Source organism: Elephas maximus, chromosome 19, assembly GCF_024166365.1.
Source record: "Elephas maximus indicus isolate mEleMax1 chromosome 19, mEleMax1 primary haplotype, whole genome shotgun sequence".
Classification (NCBI taxonomy): domain Eukaryota; kingdom Metazoa; phylum Chordata; class Mammalia; order Proboscidea; family Elephantidae; genus Elephas; species Elephas maximus.
In genome coordinates, this window is record NC_064837.1 from 44,199,843 (window position 1) to 44,220,323 (window position 20,481).

A 20,481-nucleotide genomic window follows, 5' to 3' on the forward strand; every position below is an offset into this window, starting at 1 on the left:
GTAGAACTGCTCCATAGGATTTTCAAGGCTGTGACCTTTTGGAAGCAGATCTCTAGGCCTGTCTTCTGAGGCACCTCTGGATGGGTTCAAACTACCAACTTTTTGGTTAGTTGAGCACTCAACAGTTTGTGCCACCCAGGGACTCCATCAAATGAACAGACGAAGAAATTGGGAGTTAGGTTAGAAATGCGGTTGGAAGTTGAGGCTCTTGAGTTTTCCTCCCATGCCATTATATTAAGTTGCTTCCAGCTACTCTAAATTGGAATTTTCTGGGTCTAGGCAGGCCAACCCATCCAGTAATGTCCTACCAATTCCCCAGACTTGTCCCTCTCCCATTTCATGGCATCGCTGTCGCCTGTCCACAGCTTACTCTCTCCTGCTTCTGTCTGGAAAACTACTCTTCTCTCCTCCCTCCTTCAATCCCTGTCCCTCTCCCTGTCTCAAACCCAGCTTAAAATCTCCCTTCTCCAGGAATTTACCTCTGGCTGCACTGGGTTTTTTTTTGTTTTTTTGCCTTCTTCCAAATTTTCCTTCGCATGTAAGTTCTTCTTTTATAAAAAGAGGCATTGACTCAGGAGCTCTGGCAACACAGGATTGAGAATTGAACCAAAAAGGAATGATGAGGCCTGTCCCAGCCGGTAGGGGCTGAGGTGCTTTGGCAAGGCCAGGACACGCATTGCTGGGGGAGAGAATGAGTGGAAATATACCAGGCTTGGGGAAACCAGTTTATGGTTGGAACAGGATGCCTTTGTATATGACACTGGGTGGGTAGGGAGGAGGTGTCCCTCTAGCACCCTCCTGCCAAGCTACTTCAGAAAAGAAAGTAAATCTGAAAAGGCAAGATTACTTTGGGGGAGGTTAAAGCTGTTATCATCCCTCGGTGGACATGACAAACTATCTGGATTATCCAGAATAAACATCATGAACAAAAGGCTTGCACCATCTAAGTCTGAGCTGCAAACACTTAGGTCAGGGGTTGGCAAACTATGGCCAACGGGCCAGATTCAACCCACCACCTGTTTTTGTTTAGCTCACAAGTTAAGAAAAGTTTTTACATTTTTAAATGGTTGGGAAAAAGTCAAAAGAAGAACAGTATTTTGTGACACATTAAAAGTACGGGAAATTCAAACTTCATTGTCCATAAACAGTTTTATAGCAATGCCTATTTACTCAATGGCAGAGTTGAATAGTTACAACAGAGATCAAAGCTTAAAATATTTACTATCTGTCCCTTTACAGAAAAAGTTTGCTGACCCCTGACCTAGGGGATTGTATAGCCTTGGAGAAAATGGGGATACTGGTGAAAGGAAAGAACCCTGAAATATGGAAGTCTCAGGGGTTAAGAGGGACTGAGGGCTTTATGTCATATACCAGTGTAATTGTTACCAGATTTCTTGATTGTATCCAAGGCTTTGGTGATCTGGGAAGCAAAGTTATGTTGGACTCAAGGGGCCCCAGCACACAGATCTATAGCCCCTGGTGTCCATGGGTGAATGTGTTTCTGAACTAGGCAGAAGGTGAAGATAGAGCAGCAAACAGGTGGGAATAGGAAGGAAGGGGAGCCCCATGGTCCCCTAGAGGTCTAAGGATCTCCAGGTCTGGGTAAAACCACTTCTGTTCTGTTCCTCTGCCCTCCAGTAAGGGTTTGCTGCTGGATTGTTCTTCCAAACCAAAGAGAGACCACAGCCAAGGAAGGGAGCCCAGTGCAGCAGTATATCCCAGAAACTGGGGGCCCCTGGTAGCTTTAGCCTCTAGATGGAGGTGACTCATGGTTAAGACCATGTCTATCCTGGACAGCAAAGTGCAGACCCCAAAAGAACCTACAAGGTCTCCTTATTGTGAATTGTACTAAACCTAATCTTTACCAAGCATTCAAAGATCAATAAGCGTGCTGGCTCTGGTTGATGGTTGCTTCTTTTTCTTCGTTGCCTTTGCCAGCCCCTCAGTATGAAGTGCCCTTTCCCTCTTCCATGCCCATAATCCTCCTCCTCAAGATCCCGTTCAGCACTTACTTCCTTCAGGACTCCTCTGCTGTCTAACTTCTCCCCTGCCAAAATCACAACAGCACGAAACTGAAAAGGAGCCTTTCAGGTCCTTGGGAGCAACCCCTTACTTGAAGGTGGAAAAGCTCAGAGAAGTGAGGAGACTTGCCCAGCATCCCACAGGGTACAGGTGGCAAAGCCAGGTGTGGAATCCAGATCTCCAAACTCTCAGCCTAGTGCTATCCCCGTTGCATCTGTCTTGTTTCCAGATATTCCTGTATTTGGGGTGCCTTGACTTGTAAATTCTGCCTTTGCACTCAACAGTCTAACAGATGCGAGGATACATGTTCATCTTCATTCCTTTCACGAATTCATTTTTATTCCCAGTTAGACTATGATAGGTGGGAGGCAGAGTCAATGTGTTCTCTTTTGTAAGCCCCATCATGCCATGAATTGCATCAATGCTTGCTGACACTATGGAACCCTGAGCGGGGTTGAATTTACCAGATTTCTCTCTCCAGAATTCAGTTGAGTGGAAAGGACACGGTATTTGGAATTAGGAAGATTTGGGTTTGGATTCTGGCTTGCCGCTAACTAGCTTGGGAGACCCTGGATAAATTACTTAAGTATTTCCAGCATCCAACTTTCTTCTTCTTGAAAAACTAAGGATATGAATATCCACATTGCATGTTGTTAGGGAGTAAGTAAGATGACAGATGTGAAAATGCTTAGCACAGGGTGCAGCACACAGTAGATGCTAAAAATATTCTAGTTATCTTCCCTTTTTGTATCCTAGGTGGCTTTCTGCTTCTCCTCAATGTCAGAGACCAGAGAAATCCTTTGGAATCCTGAGGTAGTAATGGTATCTGCTATGCCCCTTGCATCATGCCAGCCATTGGGAAGGAGAGATAGGGACCGTCAAGAGTCCAAACCTGGTTTGTGATGCAAACAAACAGATCCAGAAGGAGTTGAGTCCTGGGATCCCCCTCCCCAGGAGCCCAGAGGTCTCAGGATATGTGGCTTGGCCTAGCATTCAGGAAGCTGTCTTTAGTCTTTGCTTAAGGTTGAGGGTGCAAGTTAGCCAGGTAATTCCAAAGTGTGTTGTGTACAAGGGATTTGTGCTTTAGTCTTTGTGATGCCACTGTTTGTGCTAGTTTCTAGGTCTCCATTTCCCCTCCCTTTTTTTTTTTTCAATGAGGGGGTCATCTCTCAGTTGTCACATGTCCTGTGGAGCTCTGGCCTCTCCTTCCCCTGCTACGGCAGAGCGACAGTGAGTTTATATGTCTTACATGAGGGTGTTAGTCCTTGCTGTTGAAGGAAGGCCTCCATGGCTGCAAAAGTTTGAAATCCCGGGTCCTAGAAGCTCTTCTCCAAGGTTCCATTCTCTCTCAAGTCTGTTTCAGGTCATGTGCTGGGCAAGACTATAGCCTCTCCTCTCCACCAGGTGGCAGCAGCCTGTCTCCTGCTGCAGGTGCCAGGTTGTGTCAACAAGTGCAAGATGTTCAGAAAAATATCCTAAGGAAAGTACTAGGAGAATGTTCAGGCCAACACTGAGGATAAGTAAATAGGTTGAGGTGACCCTCTGCAGATGACTTCCTGATATAGAAACCCCCTGGGCATCTGCGACTGTAAATATTCCAACTGTCCTGTCACAATCACCAGCCAAACCACTGCTACCCATTTCTTTGCCGGGGGAGATCGCCACCAGCTCTCCTTTAATTCTTCTTTGAACCAAGGAGGCTGCCAGGGCGCTGGATATTCAGGTCACTGCAGTCAATTTGGGGGATTAACCAGTTTTCATGAATTCATAGAACACAGAGGAAACATCGGATTTTCTTTCTGAGGTCCCAGGAGTCTCCTTCCAATTTCCCAAGACACTCATGAGGAGGGGTGGGGTTAAATCTGACAGACTTAGAAGTGCTTGGGCACACTTGACCTTTGACCTTGTGTCTTGGGGATGCTCTTTATGCCTGAACAGACCTAGAAAGGACAAGTGCTGTGTACACAAGTTGGTCCATTCATTCATCCAACGAATTGTTGAGAACCTACTGTGTGCAGCCTTGGGCTAGATGTTCCAGGGGATTAAAAGATGAATGAGACACAGATCCTTTATCAAGAAGCTAATATGCAACTTAGTCCGAATGACAGGTGATCAGATCATGGGTATTGAAGTGCTTTATCTTTCTTCTTCTTCTCTTTCTTCTCTTCCTCCTTCTCCTCCTTCTCCCTCTCCTCTTTGTTCTTCTTCCTTCAGATTTCTGTACCTTATTACTTGGCTTAGGCTAAAAATTAAATGATGGGGGAAGACATAGGGAAAGGGGGTGATGGGAAGAAAGCCGGAGATGGCTCAAAAGTTTGGGATAAGGAATCCACAAAGAGGAGTCCAGAACTGGCTATACCGTTATTAATGGATACAGATCTTAAAGCAAAACATTTCTCCCATCTCCTCCCATCACTTTTCCTGGAGAATCTGTGCTCTTAGCTCTACCCTGCTTCATCTTGCAATGGAACACAGCCTGATTCTTTAGATTGTTTAAAAAAAAAAAAATACTTACTGGTTTGATGCTTTTTATTTTTAAGGATACAGAAAAATGTAAAGAGTAAAATAGAATGGACCATAATCCCATTGCCCACAGGTAATATTTTAAACATACACACGCATCACTTAAAATTTCAAACAGAGAGAATGAAAAGTGAATGCCTCCCTACTACTTTCCTCCCGAAGTGCTTCTGCCCCAAAACAACCGCTGCTAGGCTGTTTAAATTTCCTTTCAGGATAAAGCTATGCCTTCAGCAGCCCCAAGCCTGTATGTACCTGTCCTCTGCTGTGCTGATTATTTGCACAAAAGGGATCACTCTGTACGCACCATTCTATGTCTTGCTAGTTTCGTTTATTGAAATATCTTGAAGGTCTCTCCAAGTAGCACATACCAATCCTCCTCATTCTTTTAAACAGCTCTATCATCTTCACTTTTTTTTTTTTTTATCATTATCATCTTCCATCGTATGGATCTATCATCTTTTATTGTCACCAGCCTGCATTTGGAGGGCTTCTTGGTGGTTCTCAGGTATTTTGCTGGTGCAGACAGAACTGCCATGCATGCTGCCTCGTTCTGAAAAGGGCCCGGCTATCCCTGAACACAATTTCCCCACAAGACCACAGGGTTGTGCCCAGTGGTGGAGAGACAGCAATGCTTGAGCCCCCAGTGCTGCCAGGTGGCTTCATATCATGAATGTGTGACTTTGACTTCTTTGGGGGAAGTCATTACTCCACCTCCTGTAACTGATAAGCTGGCATGGTTGCTGCAAAGGGGGCCATCCAGAGGGTGGGCTGCCCTGAGATGGAGGCTGTGCATCTACCTCCCAGCTGGTTGGGGGCTCGCAGGGTCAGACAGTGGGCTCACTGGCGCTCTTGGCTCAGGCCTGCGTGGCTCTGCTTGGTTGGTGTTCGTTGCTGCGCGGTACTGCTCTGAGATTCACAAACAAACAGGAAGCCAGTCCACTTCCTCCTTGCTGGGGCTGGTGCCCTGTCCTTATCGCCCAGCTAGCCCAGAGGGGACAGGGCAGCCCAGGCTTCAAAAGGCAGCTTCCTGGCAGAGGTGACAGGGGATTTCTGGGTCCCACTGACAGGATGGGCTCCCCATCTCCATGTACCTATTGCCCCAGCTGGGACAGCCTTGACAATCGAAGTTAAGGTCAAAACTCGCACCCTCAGGAAGCCTTGTCTGATAACCCCACCCTGTTTTGATCCCCGCTGCCCCTTTGGGTGGAGTCCCTGGGTGATGCAAATGGTTAGGCACTTGACTACTAACTGAAAGGCTGGTGGTTCAAACCCACCCAGAGGCACCTCAGAAGAAGGACCTGGCGATCTGCTTCTGAAAGGTCAGAGCCATGAAAACCCTATAGAGTATAGTTCTACACAGGCCGGGTTGCCATGAGTCAGAATTGACTTGACGGCAACTGTTTTGTTTTGTCTGTCTGGTTGTTGTGCCCCTTTGATTCTGAGATCCAGTTCATTTGCTTTAAGTAGCTGTCAAGGTGTTTGTGATGTGAGAGGGCTTTCTCCCGGAAGGCAGAGCTGACAGTTTCTTCTGCCTTTCCCCCAGTGCTCCCTGCTCAGCTCTCTCTGCTCATGGAGGGTGCTCAGAAAGTGTTTGTGGACTGAATGACTAAGCCACTGCAAAGGTGGGCCAGGGACAAAGGAGAGGAGCAGGGGTGCAGCTGTGGCTCAACCTGGGGCCAGAAGGCATTACTACTTGGGACCTGTGGGGCAGCTGAGCAGGAGTGGTAGGGGCAGTTCCGAGGGTGTGAAGCAGATGGGTGTGGCTAGGGTGGAGGCTGGAGATGGAAGCTGCAGATATTCTGTCCAGTCAACAAGTCCTGACTACCCACTAGACCACACAGAAAATCGGATCCCTAACTGAAGAGCGGCCGTATGCATTATACAGGGGTGCCTGTCCTTTAGGAATTAGAATTTTTAAAATACAGTCAGTGTAAAAACAATGCTGAACATATTTAATCCTCTGCAGTGACTCAGAGCACCCATTAGGATACCGAGGTGCCTCCAGCCATCATTATGACTATCCATTACTTGAGAAAACATTCAATGTGGGCTCCGGAGCCTAGAGTGAATCGCTAGCGGCTGCTTTAAAAAAAAAAAAAAGAATCTCTGTATCCACCTGTTTAGTTGCCATATTTTTCTTCTTAAAAAAAAAGCTGGACGCAGAAACCTAACTAAATAAGCAGACAACAATAACTATGAAACCCTAAAAGCCAAGTTATCTCACCTTTGCAGTTGTTTGGACTTCAAATATAAGTTACTCTCTTAAGCACTGGGGATGCAGAGAATAGTGAGACCCGTGGGGATGGGAGACTAGCAGTGAGGGTAGGGTGGAGAATGGAATGGAAAATGATGGGGTAAGCCAGGCTGGATGCAGAGTGGGAAGAAAGTTGAAGCAGAAAGTCTCTCTAGTAGCAGAGGCCTTCAGGAACACATTAGAGGAGCCAGGGAAGAAGCATGGGGCTCTCTGAGCTGTATCCCAAAAGCCGAGCAAAAAATATACCCAGAAGACTTGAAAGCAGGGATTCAAACAGATGCACGTACACCAATGTTCATTACAGCACTATTCACAATAGCCAAAAGGTAGAAACAACCCAAATGTCCATTAACAGATGAATGGATAAACAAATGTGGTATATACGTGCAATGGAGTATTATTTAACCATAAAAAGGCATAAAATTCTAATACATGAGGCAAGGTGGATGAACCTTGAAAGCATTATGCTAAGTGAAATAAGCCAGACACAAAAGGACAAATAAGGATCCCACTTACATGAAATACCTAGAATAGGCAAATGCATAGAGACAGACAGAAAGTAGATTAGAGGTTACCAGGGGCTGGGGGAAGGGGAGAAGTTAGGAGGAGGAGTTATTGCTTAAGCGGTACCAAGTTTCTGTTTGGGATGATGAAAAAGTTTTGGAAGCAAATAGAGGTGATGGTTGTACAACATGGTAAACATAATTAATGCCACTGAATTGTATACTTAAAAATGGTTAAAATGGCAAATTTTAGGTTATATATATTTTATCACAATTAAATCAAAACCAGGACTGGTGTAGACCTTGACACAGCAGCTCTACAAGCCCCTTCAAAGGACATCACATGTGGACCACCCAACTGGACCAAAGGATGCACCTGGTGGCTGCTCCAGGGACATGTGAGGCTCATGGTGCTCCTTAATTGTCACCTAGCTCCATATACAGTCTTCACAGCATCACCCAGGGGGAGTTCAGCTCCCTACGTCCCCTGTATATCTTCCAAAGCTTTGCCAAAGGCCAGTTTAGGGTGTTCACTCCAGAAGCAGAGACAGGAGACTTAAGAGAGACAAGAAGGGTGGGGGTGGAGGCTGGGCCCAGCAACTCTGTAGTCTCCAAGGCTGGCAAAACACTCCCAGCCCTCCCAGCATGCCAGCACCCCCACCCAGTCTTAATGAGAGGTGAGTGGAAACCTCAGGTTAAAAATACCCAGCCCTGTTGTAAAGAGAAATAAGAACAGGAAGGAAGTGTGGGGAGGCAAAGCAGAAGAGACAATAAGCTCCAGAGATGGAGAATGAGATACTATTAATTGTTGGAAGCTGATTAGGTAGAGCAGTTGGAGGCCCTCCAGGTACCTGAGGTGATGGTAAGCAGGTGATAGGGCCATGATGGGCTTCTCCTGATGGGGTTTGGTTCAGGCAGACCCTCTCAGAGAAATTATATTGACCCTCCAAGACCAGAAATCAGATCTTCTCAAAGAGCCTTGACCCTGGATTTGAGTGGGTAGGTAGAGGGCCTCTCCCAAGGACAGTGAGGGGCATGGGTCCAGGGCAGCTGGAGGGAACCATGACATTCTCTCTGCAGGGAAATAGCCACCTGCACCACCAGGCCCTCATCCGTTGCAGGGTGGAAAGGTGTTCAGCTGGCCTTGAGAACAGCAGCCATCCTGTCAAGGAAATGAAGAACAATGAGAGGGCTGAGTGAGATGGCATAGTGTAGACTCTACACCATAGAGGTTAGGATCGGGGCTCTGGATCCGGGATGCCTGAGCTTGACTCCCAACTCTGCCACTTACTAGCTGTATGACCTTGGACTGTTGAGTAACTTCTCTATGCTTCATTTTCCTCATCTGTAAAACGGAGATGATAATAGGGCCTACCTCATAGTGCTGTTGTGAGAAGTGTGTCAATATACCCAAGGCTACTAGAACAGTACCTCGTACTTAGTAATTGATTGTTAAACATTAGCTATTGGAGCTGAGGTGGGGAGCAGTGCAGGTAACAGATGGAAAAGAAATTTCTAACACCTGTGTCAATGGCACAGCCCTTCATAGAGTGCCTGCCACCATACCAAGCCTGGAAGGGGCAGGTGAAAGGTGGGTATAAAGATAAATAAGATATGGGCCCAAGTATTCAGCAGCCAACATCTTATAGAGGATACAAACAACTGAACAATCACATTTAGAGTCATACAAGAGATTTGTGTGCCAAGCGCTAGGGTACAGAGAGATGAAGTAACTTTCTTGGTCTGCCATGCTCAGAAGATGCCTGATGAGCTGATCTTGGAGGCTAAGTAATATAATTCACCAGGCAGAGAAGAAAACCAAAAAAACTAAACGCATTGCCATCAAGTTGATTCTGACTCAAATCGACCCTAGGACAGAGTAGAACTGCCCCATAGAGTTTCCAAGGAGCAGCTGGTGGATTCAAACTGCTGACCTTTTTGATTAACAGCTGTAGCACTTAATCACTATACCACCAGGGTTTCCAGGTAGAGAAGAGGGAACATTAAAAGGTATTCTGAGTAACAGGGAACTTTGTATACAAGGTGGGCTACTCCTTGGTGGTTGGGTGGGAGTTGGGAACAGGGAGAGAAGGGAATGGTCTTGCAATGCTCTGCGAAGAGTTTGCATTTTATCAGGTAGGCATGAGGTAAATGGAGAGACTAGGAAAGGGTAAGACCCAAATCAGATTTTTGTATTTGAAAGATTTCTCTGGTAGAAATGTGGAGGGTAAGCAGGAGGGGAAAAGTCGGTGGCAACTGATTAAGTGGCCCCTGCAGTGGTGGAGGCAAGAGATGACAAGGGCTCCAGCCCCAATATGATGGTAACAGTGAGAATGGAGGGGAGAGGGTCCTTAGAAAGTAGATCAATTTGGAAGGACGATCAGGAAGAAGGACAGGAGACCAACTCTGTGGTTTCTAGTCTTGGCAGCTTGGCATTTAGTGGTGTCTTTGTTGGAGATGGGGAATAAATGGAGAGACATGGGTTTTACAAAGAAGGGCTTTAGAAAAGGTCCAGGTGAGGTGCCTGAGACAGCTGGGAGGGCACTGAAAATCACAGGAATAGTAGGTGCAAGGATGGGAGTGAGCTGGGTGGTGAAGACTCCCTTCAGACTGAGTCAAGAAAACTTCACCATTATTTAAATATATGGATGGACACTTGTCATGGGTCATACATGGCATGTGGGGTCTCCTGGGGGAGGCATGGAAGTGTACCAGAGGGGTTGACGGGGCTCCCTCACTCTTTAATTCATGGCCAGAATATTGTGAAGTGTCAGTTTACATTGCCTGGTTAAATGAAATTATGGATTATATTACCCAACCTGAATGAAATTAACCTTTACAAAATGGACAAGGGCCTTTGAAAGACTCCTGCAAAGAAAATGCATATTAAAAAAAAAAAAAATTTTTTTTAAAGATCATCCTAATTCAGCAAGCAGAGCCCTGGTGATGCAGTGGTTAAGAACTCGGCTGCTAACCAAAAGGCCAGCGATTTGAATCCACCAGCCACCCCTTGGAAACCCTATGGGGCAGTTCTACTCTATCCCATAGGGTCACTAGGAGTCGGAATCTACTCAGCGGCAACGGGTTAATTCAACAAGCACTAACAAGAAAATGGCAAAGTTGACACTTTTCCTCTTTGTCAGCCACGTTATGAGGTTAAAACAGTGACAATCGAAGTAGATCTAACGTGAAGACAGCCCCCCAAAAAGTGAATATTGGAAATGTGGACTTACGCTTCTACCACTGTTAAAAATAAACCTCATCCCAAGTATATGTTGTGTCTTGAGATGCTGGCAGGTGATATATACAATTTATAAGTAATTAAACATGTATTAAGGGTGCGTGCTCAAATTTTAAAAAGACGTGGCAGTCTGCTTCCATAGAGATTTACAGCCTTGAAAACACTCTGGGGTCACTTTAAGTTGGAACCGACTCGACGGCAGGGGGCTTGGGTTGAATGAATGGGGCTCAAATTTTACTACTCATGAGATGTAACACCTCAGTATGGGAGTTGTCATCTCACACAGAATATGATTTGGACAAAAAATTCTGAAGTCATGGATTTTGGGTCCCAGGGAATAAACTGGTTTTCTACTTCATCAGTTCTACACATCAAAATACTACATATTGCGTTTACCTCTTAGAACAAAGGATACTTGCATTCTGGAGCATGGCTGCAATGGCTCACTTCTCTTTCATCGCCTTGGTCTTTCTCTTCCTTCTGGAGATGAGGGAAAGATTAGTTGACTTCCCTGGAGAAAAGCATTAAGCAAATAGAAGATGTTGTCAAAGTTATCGTCCCTATTAACAACACTAATGGGAAGCAGTGCTGTGCACTGCTCCAAGGGGCTCTAAAGTTCTAATACGGATCCAAATGAGGGGTTTCTATATAATTCCACCCATTAATCTCTACACACACACACACACACACACACACACACACACACGTATCTATGTAGCCAGTTGCTGTCAAGTCAGTTCTGACTCATGGCGACCTGACGTGTGTCAGAGCAGAATCGTGCTCCATAGGGTTTTCAATGGCTGATCTTTCAGAAGTAGATCACCAGGCCTTTCTTCTGAGGCTCCTTCAGGTGGACTTGAACCCCCAATCTTTCCATTAGCAGTGAAGCACACTAACCATTCAAGATAAAACCAAACCCATTGCAGCTGAGTCAATTCAGACTCCTAGTGACCCTATAGGACAGCGTAGAACTGCCCCATAGAATTTCCAAGGCTGTAATCTTTACAGAAGCAGACTGCCACATCTTTCTCCTATGGAGAGATTGGTGGGTTCAAACTGCCGACCTTTCAGTTAGCAGCTGAGCACTTAACCACTGCACCACCAGATAGAGTGTAGGCACAGAGGACACAGTGGTGAACAAGAAAGATACCTGTGGCCTCTGACCTGGGAGTAGGGAGGAGCAGATTCACCATGTGAATCTGGGGTTCCTTCTGGTATATGGGTCCTATGGGGCATGGAGGTTCTGGTGCTCAAAAAAACCTAAAGTCCCCAAAAGCATAGAATTGTCATTCTCTGAGGAGGGACACCCCACCTCCTACTAGGCAGAGTCCAATGATCAGACTGGACCAGTGACTGGTGGAAGCAAGTGTTCCCATGGTGTCAGCCCATGAATCTAAGCCAGACAGCTAATTCCATTCCTGGAGACTTGGGTACCTGTGTCCCACCTACGGGAAGTTTTGATGGAGGCATGGGGCTCTTCTAGCCTTTGCTCTGTCCTTCAAGCCAAGAGTGCACACCTATAAGATTTTATATTAACAATAATTTTTGCTCTTTCAAAGCATATTTTTGTGTGGAGGTTAATAGGGTGGGAGTTACTATTCTCCACAATGTATGTCCCACATTTATTTATTGAGCACATGCTCTGTGTGCAAGGTGCTGTTAGGCACCATGGAGATACAAAGATGAACAAGACCTTAGGACGCTGATGGGCAAGTTAAGATACGCACATAACCACAACACAGAGTGGGCTGTTCCAAGGGGCCTGAGAAGTTCAGACAAAGAAGAGCCGAGAGTTTCCAAGGAAGGTGAGGTGATTTCCAGCTGTGGTGATGGTCAGGCAGAGTCATGGAGAAGATGACCTCTGGCTGGGGTCTTGAAGGCTAGGAGGGTCTAACCAGTTGAAAATGGAGGGAATACCATTGCAGAAGAAGGAACAAAGCCCCGCCAATGGAAAAGCATGCAATGTGTATGACCAGCAGTGAGTTGTTGCTTTCGGCTGGCCTATAGAGTGTGAGTACAGGGTCAGCAGAAAAGAGGAAGACCCTCAACGAGGTGGACTGACACAGTGACTGGAACAATGAGCTCAAGCATAACAATGATTGTAAGGATGATGCAGGACGGAGCAGTGTTCCATTCTGTTGTGCATAGGGTGGCTATGAGTCGGAAGTGACTCAATGACACCTAACAACAACAACATAGAGTGTGAAGAAGGGTGGGGTTGGAAAGGTGTATTAGAACCAGGTTTTAAACAATCACATGCTGACCCCATGGGATCCTGGATTTATGTTCAGTGAACAATGGGGAGCCTTTGAGTGTTTTTGAGCAGAGAAGACAGTTACACCCAGAGGCTAAAAACAAAAACAAAATTCACCATAGTTCTATAGTGAATTAGTTTGTGGCTCAGCCATGACTTGAATCCAGATTTGGACTGACACAGGCAAAGCTCCTGGCCCTAACACTGACCAGACATATAGAGGGGCCTGTGGGAAAGAGCTCCAGGCCAGGGGCGGGCAGGTGGCTTCTCTGGGAAACACTGAAGCTCGAGTTTACAAGTAACTAGGTGTCCTACCCTGCTGCTGGCTTGGGTTTTGTTGAGCTGAATCTTCCCATGTAACCTGGGTGGTGGACGAGCTGGTGCCTGGACTGCAATTCTTGGGAACCAAAATGAGTTGGGCTGGGATTGGCAGAGTGTGGGATCACTGCAATAAAACGAAGGGAGAGGAGCCCTTGGAGTGTCCTGGTGTGTGAGGTGTGCAGGGCGTGGGGCCCTGCATTCCTGGATGGTTAAGACGCCACAGCTGATGATTATCATTATTCTTGCTCTGGCTTCTCTGAGCTTTCATCCTGCAGGACCCTGCCTTTCTAGGCCAGCGTCACTAACTAGCAAGGCCTCCTGGGGTGGGGTGGGGCAGGCGGCTTCTGGCTTGGAGGGAACACAACATGACTTTGGGTTTCTTCTCCAGTGAGCTCAGGGAACTTTCCAATGTTTAGCTCTTTCCCTGGAAGCATTGGCAGAATTTCTCAAGGGGGAAACTGAGGCACAGAGCCAGGGAGGGACTTGGCTGAGGTCATGTAGCAAAGACCATCTCCTCTGTCCCCTACTCATTAGGCCATGCTTATCCTCACCCAAATAGGGCAGATCTTGTTGGCCCGGAAGGGAGCCAGAGAAGGTGTGGATTCTAGAAGAGAGAGCTGGGCTGGGGCCAGGACAGCAGAGCAGGTGCTGCAGGCATCATGAGGTCAGGCTCCTGGTTTCGCGTCTCTTTGGAAGGTCCTGCCATATGGGCGGGTCCTCCGCAAGCCCCTGAGGAAGGGCAATGCCACAGATGTGCAAATTGCCCAGCTCTCTCGCGTCAGAGGCCAGATTCAGCAACCAGGAATAGGAAGAGCCTAGATCTTGTAAAGATGGGCCAGACCCAGAGACAGAGGGCCAGACAAGGTTTAGAGACAGGCAAAGAGGTGTGTGTTTGTGTGCACATTGTGTGTGTTGTGTATGTGTGTTGTATGTGTTGTGTGTATGTGTGTATTGTTGTACGTGTGTGTATTTTATGTCTGTTGTGTACACATTTGCTAACACCAGGTTCCAGTGGTGACATGTCTCTACCTGCTGAGATGAGATCAAAATGAGAAAGACTAGAAGAGAATGTGAATGATAATTTGATGACTGGGTGAGGGGCTGCGTGGAAGCCTACAAAACACGTGGATCCTGTCCAACAGTAGGAACCCAAAGGTGAAGGGAAGGAGCGGCCCAACAGACTGCAGGCTGAGATCCAGCCTCTAGGTGCTGGGGTCACCTTCCGTACCACGTGCTGCCCACCCAGAGAGTAGCCAGAAGATTAGGCTGAGGAGACTGGAGAAGCGAAGACAGTAGACTGGGCTTTGGTGACTTCCACAAGCTTTCACTTCCTCATTGCCTCCCAGTGCTGACCAGCCAGCCAAGCACCCATTTATAAAGCATTTCTTCAGCAGCTGCTACATGCAAGGCACTGTGCCTGGAGCTGTGGGTGATATAGATACAGAAGATATGGCCCCTATCCTCAGGAGTCTCTCTGTGGAAAAAGACAAATCTTCCTTTTTGGTTTCACCCACACCCTCCACACAATTCAACACCGGAATCCCAGCCTGAGTCCTGAGGTGTCTTCTTCCTCCCCAGCCATTTTGGCCCCTGCCTCTGTTCCTACCACCAAGTCTCTGAGGTAACACAGAAGCAATGTTCCCTAGAATCCTTGCTGGTTTCTCAATACCCACCCAGTCAAAACATTCAGCCCTCAGCACAGAAGTTCCCTCTTAGTTCTGCCACTTTCCAGACCTTTCAGCCTGTAATGCCTCCACCTACTTGCTTTCTCCTATTGGTTACCTGGTGCATATCAGGTACAATTTAAGCTTTTTAGGCTGTTTTCCAGAGCCCTCCCACACTTTTCTAGCTCTTATTATTGCCCAGCAATGTCCCTTCCCATCCCCAGCACACAGCAGTTTGTAACAGAACTCTCTACACCTGAACAAGAACGAAGACCTCTTCAAGGGAAGCACTTCTGAGTTTATAGCCGATTTATTCAAAGCCATTTACTAAAATTTGACAATGATTATGAGTTATGGTTGCACGACATGGTTAATGTAATTGATGTCACTAAGTTGTACACCTGAAATATGTTCAACTGGCAGATGTTGTATTATATATTCTAACAAACAAAAGCCCGAGAGAGCAGAGTTCTACTCTGACATCCATGGCAACTGGCTAAGGCTGATTTAGTTTTCATTTGCAACATATTTGAAAAGATGCTTCTCCATTGCTGATTTCTCAATCTTGGAATAAAAAATTTAGATGGTTAAAAAAAAAAAAACTTACTAAACACTGCTCTGTACCAGGCACTGGAGTAGGTACTAAGACAGCCCATGATCTATCAGGGAGTTAGACTCTAATGATGAAATTAGAATGTGGTGAGTGGTAAGACTGGGGTGACAATCATGGAGTCCACAAGAGTTCATTAAGCTGCATTTCCACTGCAGCCTCACAGACCCTTTTACTTCCTGGGTTCTTCACAGTGCAATGTACCTCTCTGGGGAGAAAGGAGAATGTTCCAACCAGATGTCCGCATGGTAAGATCCAAAGACAACTGCCCTCAACCTGCTCTCCCCTGGGGGTGAGGTCCCTTCAAATTCCCAGGAAGTGACACAAGAAGCAAGGACAGAATTAAGAGCCTAAGAATTCCATGTACAAACAAACCCTGTGGGCCGCAAAAGGCACTGCACAACTCCACCGTGTTAGGAAACATCAGATCCCACAGCCTCTCCAGAAAGCATCCATCTTGCTGGGTGTGAAATCACTCTCCTCTGCTCTCTAGCTAAATTGCCCATGACAGGTGGTGCTCCATGTTTTTGAAACTCATCCACGAATGAAGGCTCTAACCCCTCATTCAGTTATTTGATGTTGAGTCAGTGTTTAACCACTATAATTGGCAGAAAAGTCGTCTAACTGTCTAACCAAGATGAGATCCTGCAAATTCCATCTTCTTGCTTATCTCCCACCCTCTGTGGAATGGAGAAAACAGGAGAAGTTATAAAGTGTTCTCTACTTAGAATGCTCCCTAAAAGCTTCATAAAACTCATGTAAGCAAAAGGCCTTTAGCTCTGATACCCTTGCACTTAATGAGCCTCCCAAGTGCTCTTCTGGAGCTCTCTCCTGAATGGGGTTCTTTCCCCACTCAGTGCCTCTGTCACCCTGGGGGTAACATTCCTGGTTGTAGGACTGGAATGGGTCCCAAGAATGCTGAGGGAGGCTGTGCATATGAAGCATAGCCACCAGCCGTTCCTTTTTAGGTTTGCCTGGTAAAAGCGAAAGTGGCTTGAGTTCTAAAAAGAGAAAGGCATTAGAGAAATAAAATGTTCAAAGTCTTCTGCCCTAACTTTATGGACGTTTCCTAAATCAAGGGGCAAATCACTATGTTGAAAGAGTTGGTTTTATCTTTCTTTTTCTAAATTTCCAGAATGTTAGAACAGTGAGTCTCAACAAAAGGATGGCTTTGCTCTTGCTATGCAGCCGCAGCCTGGAACACCCTTCCCCTTCTCTCTTTCAGCCTCAAATCTACCATCCTTTCAGGTCAAGCTAGAGTCTGACTTCCTTCATGACATCTTCCCCATCTAGTCAATCTCTGGTTAGACTCCCCTTTCTCTGAATTCTCATCAATTTCCATTAAACTATGCACTTGATATGATTACGTAATGTCTCATGTTCTCCAGCTTTTTTATGTACCTTAGTTTTATCTCCCCAACAAAGTTACAAACTTGTAGAGGGCAGAGGCCATTCCTTACATTTTGGAGATCCACTGAATACCGAGGACAACGTTGGGTACGTGATAAGCCTTTATTGAGACCTTCATTTACTTTTCACTTCTCATTAATCATCAGAGAATTCATACTGGAGAAAAACATTCACAAACGTAAGAGATGTGAATAAGCCTTTATTTGGGTGGAGTAACCATCTTGCACAACATCTGAGAATTCCTACTGGAAAGAAACTCATGGATGTGTCCATGGGAGAGCCCTCAGGGTGAGTTTGGAGGCTTGGAAGACACACCTTACTCAATACCGTGAGACTCAATTATATGAATGTAGTGACTGTGGGGAAACTTTGCTCAAGATGATACCCAACACAAATGTTCACATTAGAGAGAAACTCTATGAATCTGAAGAACGTGGGAAAGCCTCCTCTAAGATCTTCACCAGCCAACACCAGAGATCTCACGTAAGTGTAAAGAACAGGGCTAGACACTGAGGATACAATGAGGTGCAAAGTAGACATGGTTCTTGTCTTCCTGGAGCTTGTCTAGTCTAGACCCATTTCTCAGTTTAAGAAATGCAGACATGGAGAGGAAGCATTATAGCCCATGGACACAATAGGAATTTTATAAAACTTTGATTAGCATCTTTCTCTTTCTTGAACTTGAAACTTTCATGTTTTGATTTCCATTGTCCCTGTCTTATTTTCCCAGTGCTCCTATAACAGAACTATCACAAGTGGATGGCTTTAAAAAACAGAAATTTATTTTCTCACAGTTCAGAAGGCTAGAAGTCCAAATTCAGGGCACTGGCTCTAGGGCAGTCTCTCTCTCTGTTGGCTCTGGAGGAAGATCCATGTCTCTTCCAGTGCTCCTAAGTCCCTTGGCAATCTTCACGTGGCAAGTATCTTCCCGCGTTTGTGCTTCTTGTCTCTGTGTCTAGGCTGCTCTTAATATCACTCAGAAGTGATTTGGCTTAGGAACCCTACCCTGATAATGACCTCATTAGCATAACAAAGAAAATCCTATTTCCAAATAGGATTACATCCACAGGTATAGGAGTCAGGACTCCAACACATATTTTGAGGGGGTCGCAATTTAATCCATAACAGTTCTCATCTGTCATTAGGGAAGGGAAGGGATGATCTACCAATTGTATGTTATAAATGGAGAAATGGGGCTGAAGGGGCTACATACTGGTCCAGGTACACTGGTAGTCAGGATAAGAGCTCTAGTCACTGGAGGCCTTCATTCGACATGCCAGGGACCACACTAGGTGCTAAGGGAGCCCAAAGATGAAAAGGGAGGTCTCAGACAGGTTCTTAAAATATGGTAACTGCTTTAATGAAGTATACATAAAAGAGAGCAAAGGCCCAGGAAAAGAAGCCTTAAGTTCCTTTGGGAGAAGTAGGAAAGGCTTGTTTGAGTTGAGATGTAAAGGATGAGGAGTTTGCCTGATAAACAAGTGAGGAGACAGTGCTTGAGGCAGAGCAACAGCACATGCAAAGGCAAGGCAGTAAGAGAGAGCATGGCCTGCTGAGGACCCCCAGGAAGTTCAGTATGTAAAGCACAGAGGGTAGAGGCAGTGTGTGGGCCAGGTGGCGGGGGGTGTGTGTGTGTGTGTGAGGCTAGCTAGGCAGTTAGACTGCGGCCAAATAACAGAAGGCCCTTGAATGCTATGCAAAGCAGTCAGATTTCCTCCAAGCAATGAGAGCTGTATTAGTTTCCTAATGCAAACTTTGGAAACCCTGGTGGTGTAGTGGTTAAGAGTTTGGCTGCTAACCAAAAGGTCAGCAGTTCAAATCCACCAGGGTTTCCTTGGAAACCCTATGGGGCAGTTCTATTCTGTCCTATAGGGTCACTATGTGTCAGAATTGGCTCAGTGGCAACAGGTTTGGTTTTTTTTGTTTAATGGGAGCTGTATTAGTTTCCTAATACAAACTTCAGTGGCTTAAAACAGCACAAATTTATTATCTTACAGTTCTGGAGGACAGAAGTCTCACTGGGCTAGTACTAAGGTGTCAACAGGGCTATGTTCCTTCTGAAGGCTCTACACGAGAATCAGTTCCTCACCTGTTCAAGCTTCTAGAGGCTGCCTGCAGCCCTTAGCTGGTGATCCTCTTCCATTTTCACAGCCAGCGATTGCATCACTCCAACCTCTGTTTCCATTATCACATGTCCTTCTCTAACTCTGACCCTCCTGCCTATAAACTTTGTGATTACATCAGACCCACTCAGATCATCCAGTATAGTCTCTCCATCTCAAGATCCTTGGTCCACACCCGTAAGGTCCCTGCCATGTAAGATAACATACTCAGTTTCCAGAGACTGGAATGTAGACATCTTTGGGGGGCCATTATTCTGCCTACCACAGGAACCATTGAAGAATTCTGAGCAGGGGAGTGATATGATTGAACAGGTATTAGGCAGTATAGCATTGTGGTTAAAAGAGCAGTCTTGTGTTTGGCAGTTCCTCAAAAAGTTAAACACAGAATTACCATATGACTCTGCAATTCCACTTGTAGGTATATACCCCGAAGAATTGAAACTAGGTACTCAAACATGCATGTTCAAAGCAGGACTATTCACAATATCCAAAAGGTAGAAACTGTGCCAGTGTCTACCAATGGATAAACAAAATGTGGTATATCCATACAACAGAATATTAAGCAGCCATAAAAAAGGAATGCAGTACAGATACATGCTACAACATAGATAAGCCTCCAAAATATTATGCTAAGTGAAAGAAGCCAGATATAAAAGCTCACACATTGTATAATTCCATTTATATGAAATATCCAGAACAGATAAACCCATAGAGACAGAAGGCAGATTGGTGGTTTCCAGGGGTGGGGGGGATGGGGAAATGAAAGTAAACTACTTAATGGGTGAGGAGTTTTACTCTGGAATGGTGGAAATGTTTCTAAACTAGATAGAGGGGTGGTTGCACAACATTATGGTTGTACTAGCTGCCACTGAATCGTTCACTTTAAAATGGTTCATGTAACATGACTTGGGTTTTACCTCAGTAAATTATTAAGGAAAAAGAGAGAGAGAGAGCAGGCTTGGGAGTGTTACTACTTGAGTTCAATCGTGACTATGCTACTTAAAAGCCATGTGAGCTTGTATCATTTCTTGCTTAATTTCTCTGTGCCTTGGTTTCTCCATCTGTGAAACAGGGGTACTCACCTCAAAGGCTAGTTGGAAGAGTTATATAGAATAATAGAGGTGTTACAGATTGAATTGTGTCCCCCAAAAATGTGTGTCAATTTGGCTAGGCCACGAGTCCCAGTATTGTGTGGTTGTCCACCATTTTGTGATCTGCTCTGATTTTCCTACGCATTGTAAATCCTACCTCTATGATGTTAATGGGTTGGGATTGGCAGAAGTGATGTTAATGAGGCAGGGCTCAATCTACAAGATTAGGTTGTATCTTCAGTCAAACTCTTTTGAGATATAAGAGAGAGAAATGAGCAGAGAGACAGGGGACCTCATACTGCCAAGAAAGCAGTGCCAGGAGCAGAGGACATCTTTCGGACCCAGGGTTCCTGCACCGAGAAGCCCCTAAACCAGGGGAAGGTTGATGACAAAGATCTTCCCCCAGAGCCAACATAGAGAGAAAGCCTTCCCCTAGTGCTGGCACCCTGAGTTTGGGCTTCTAGC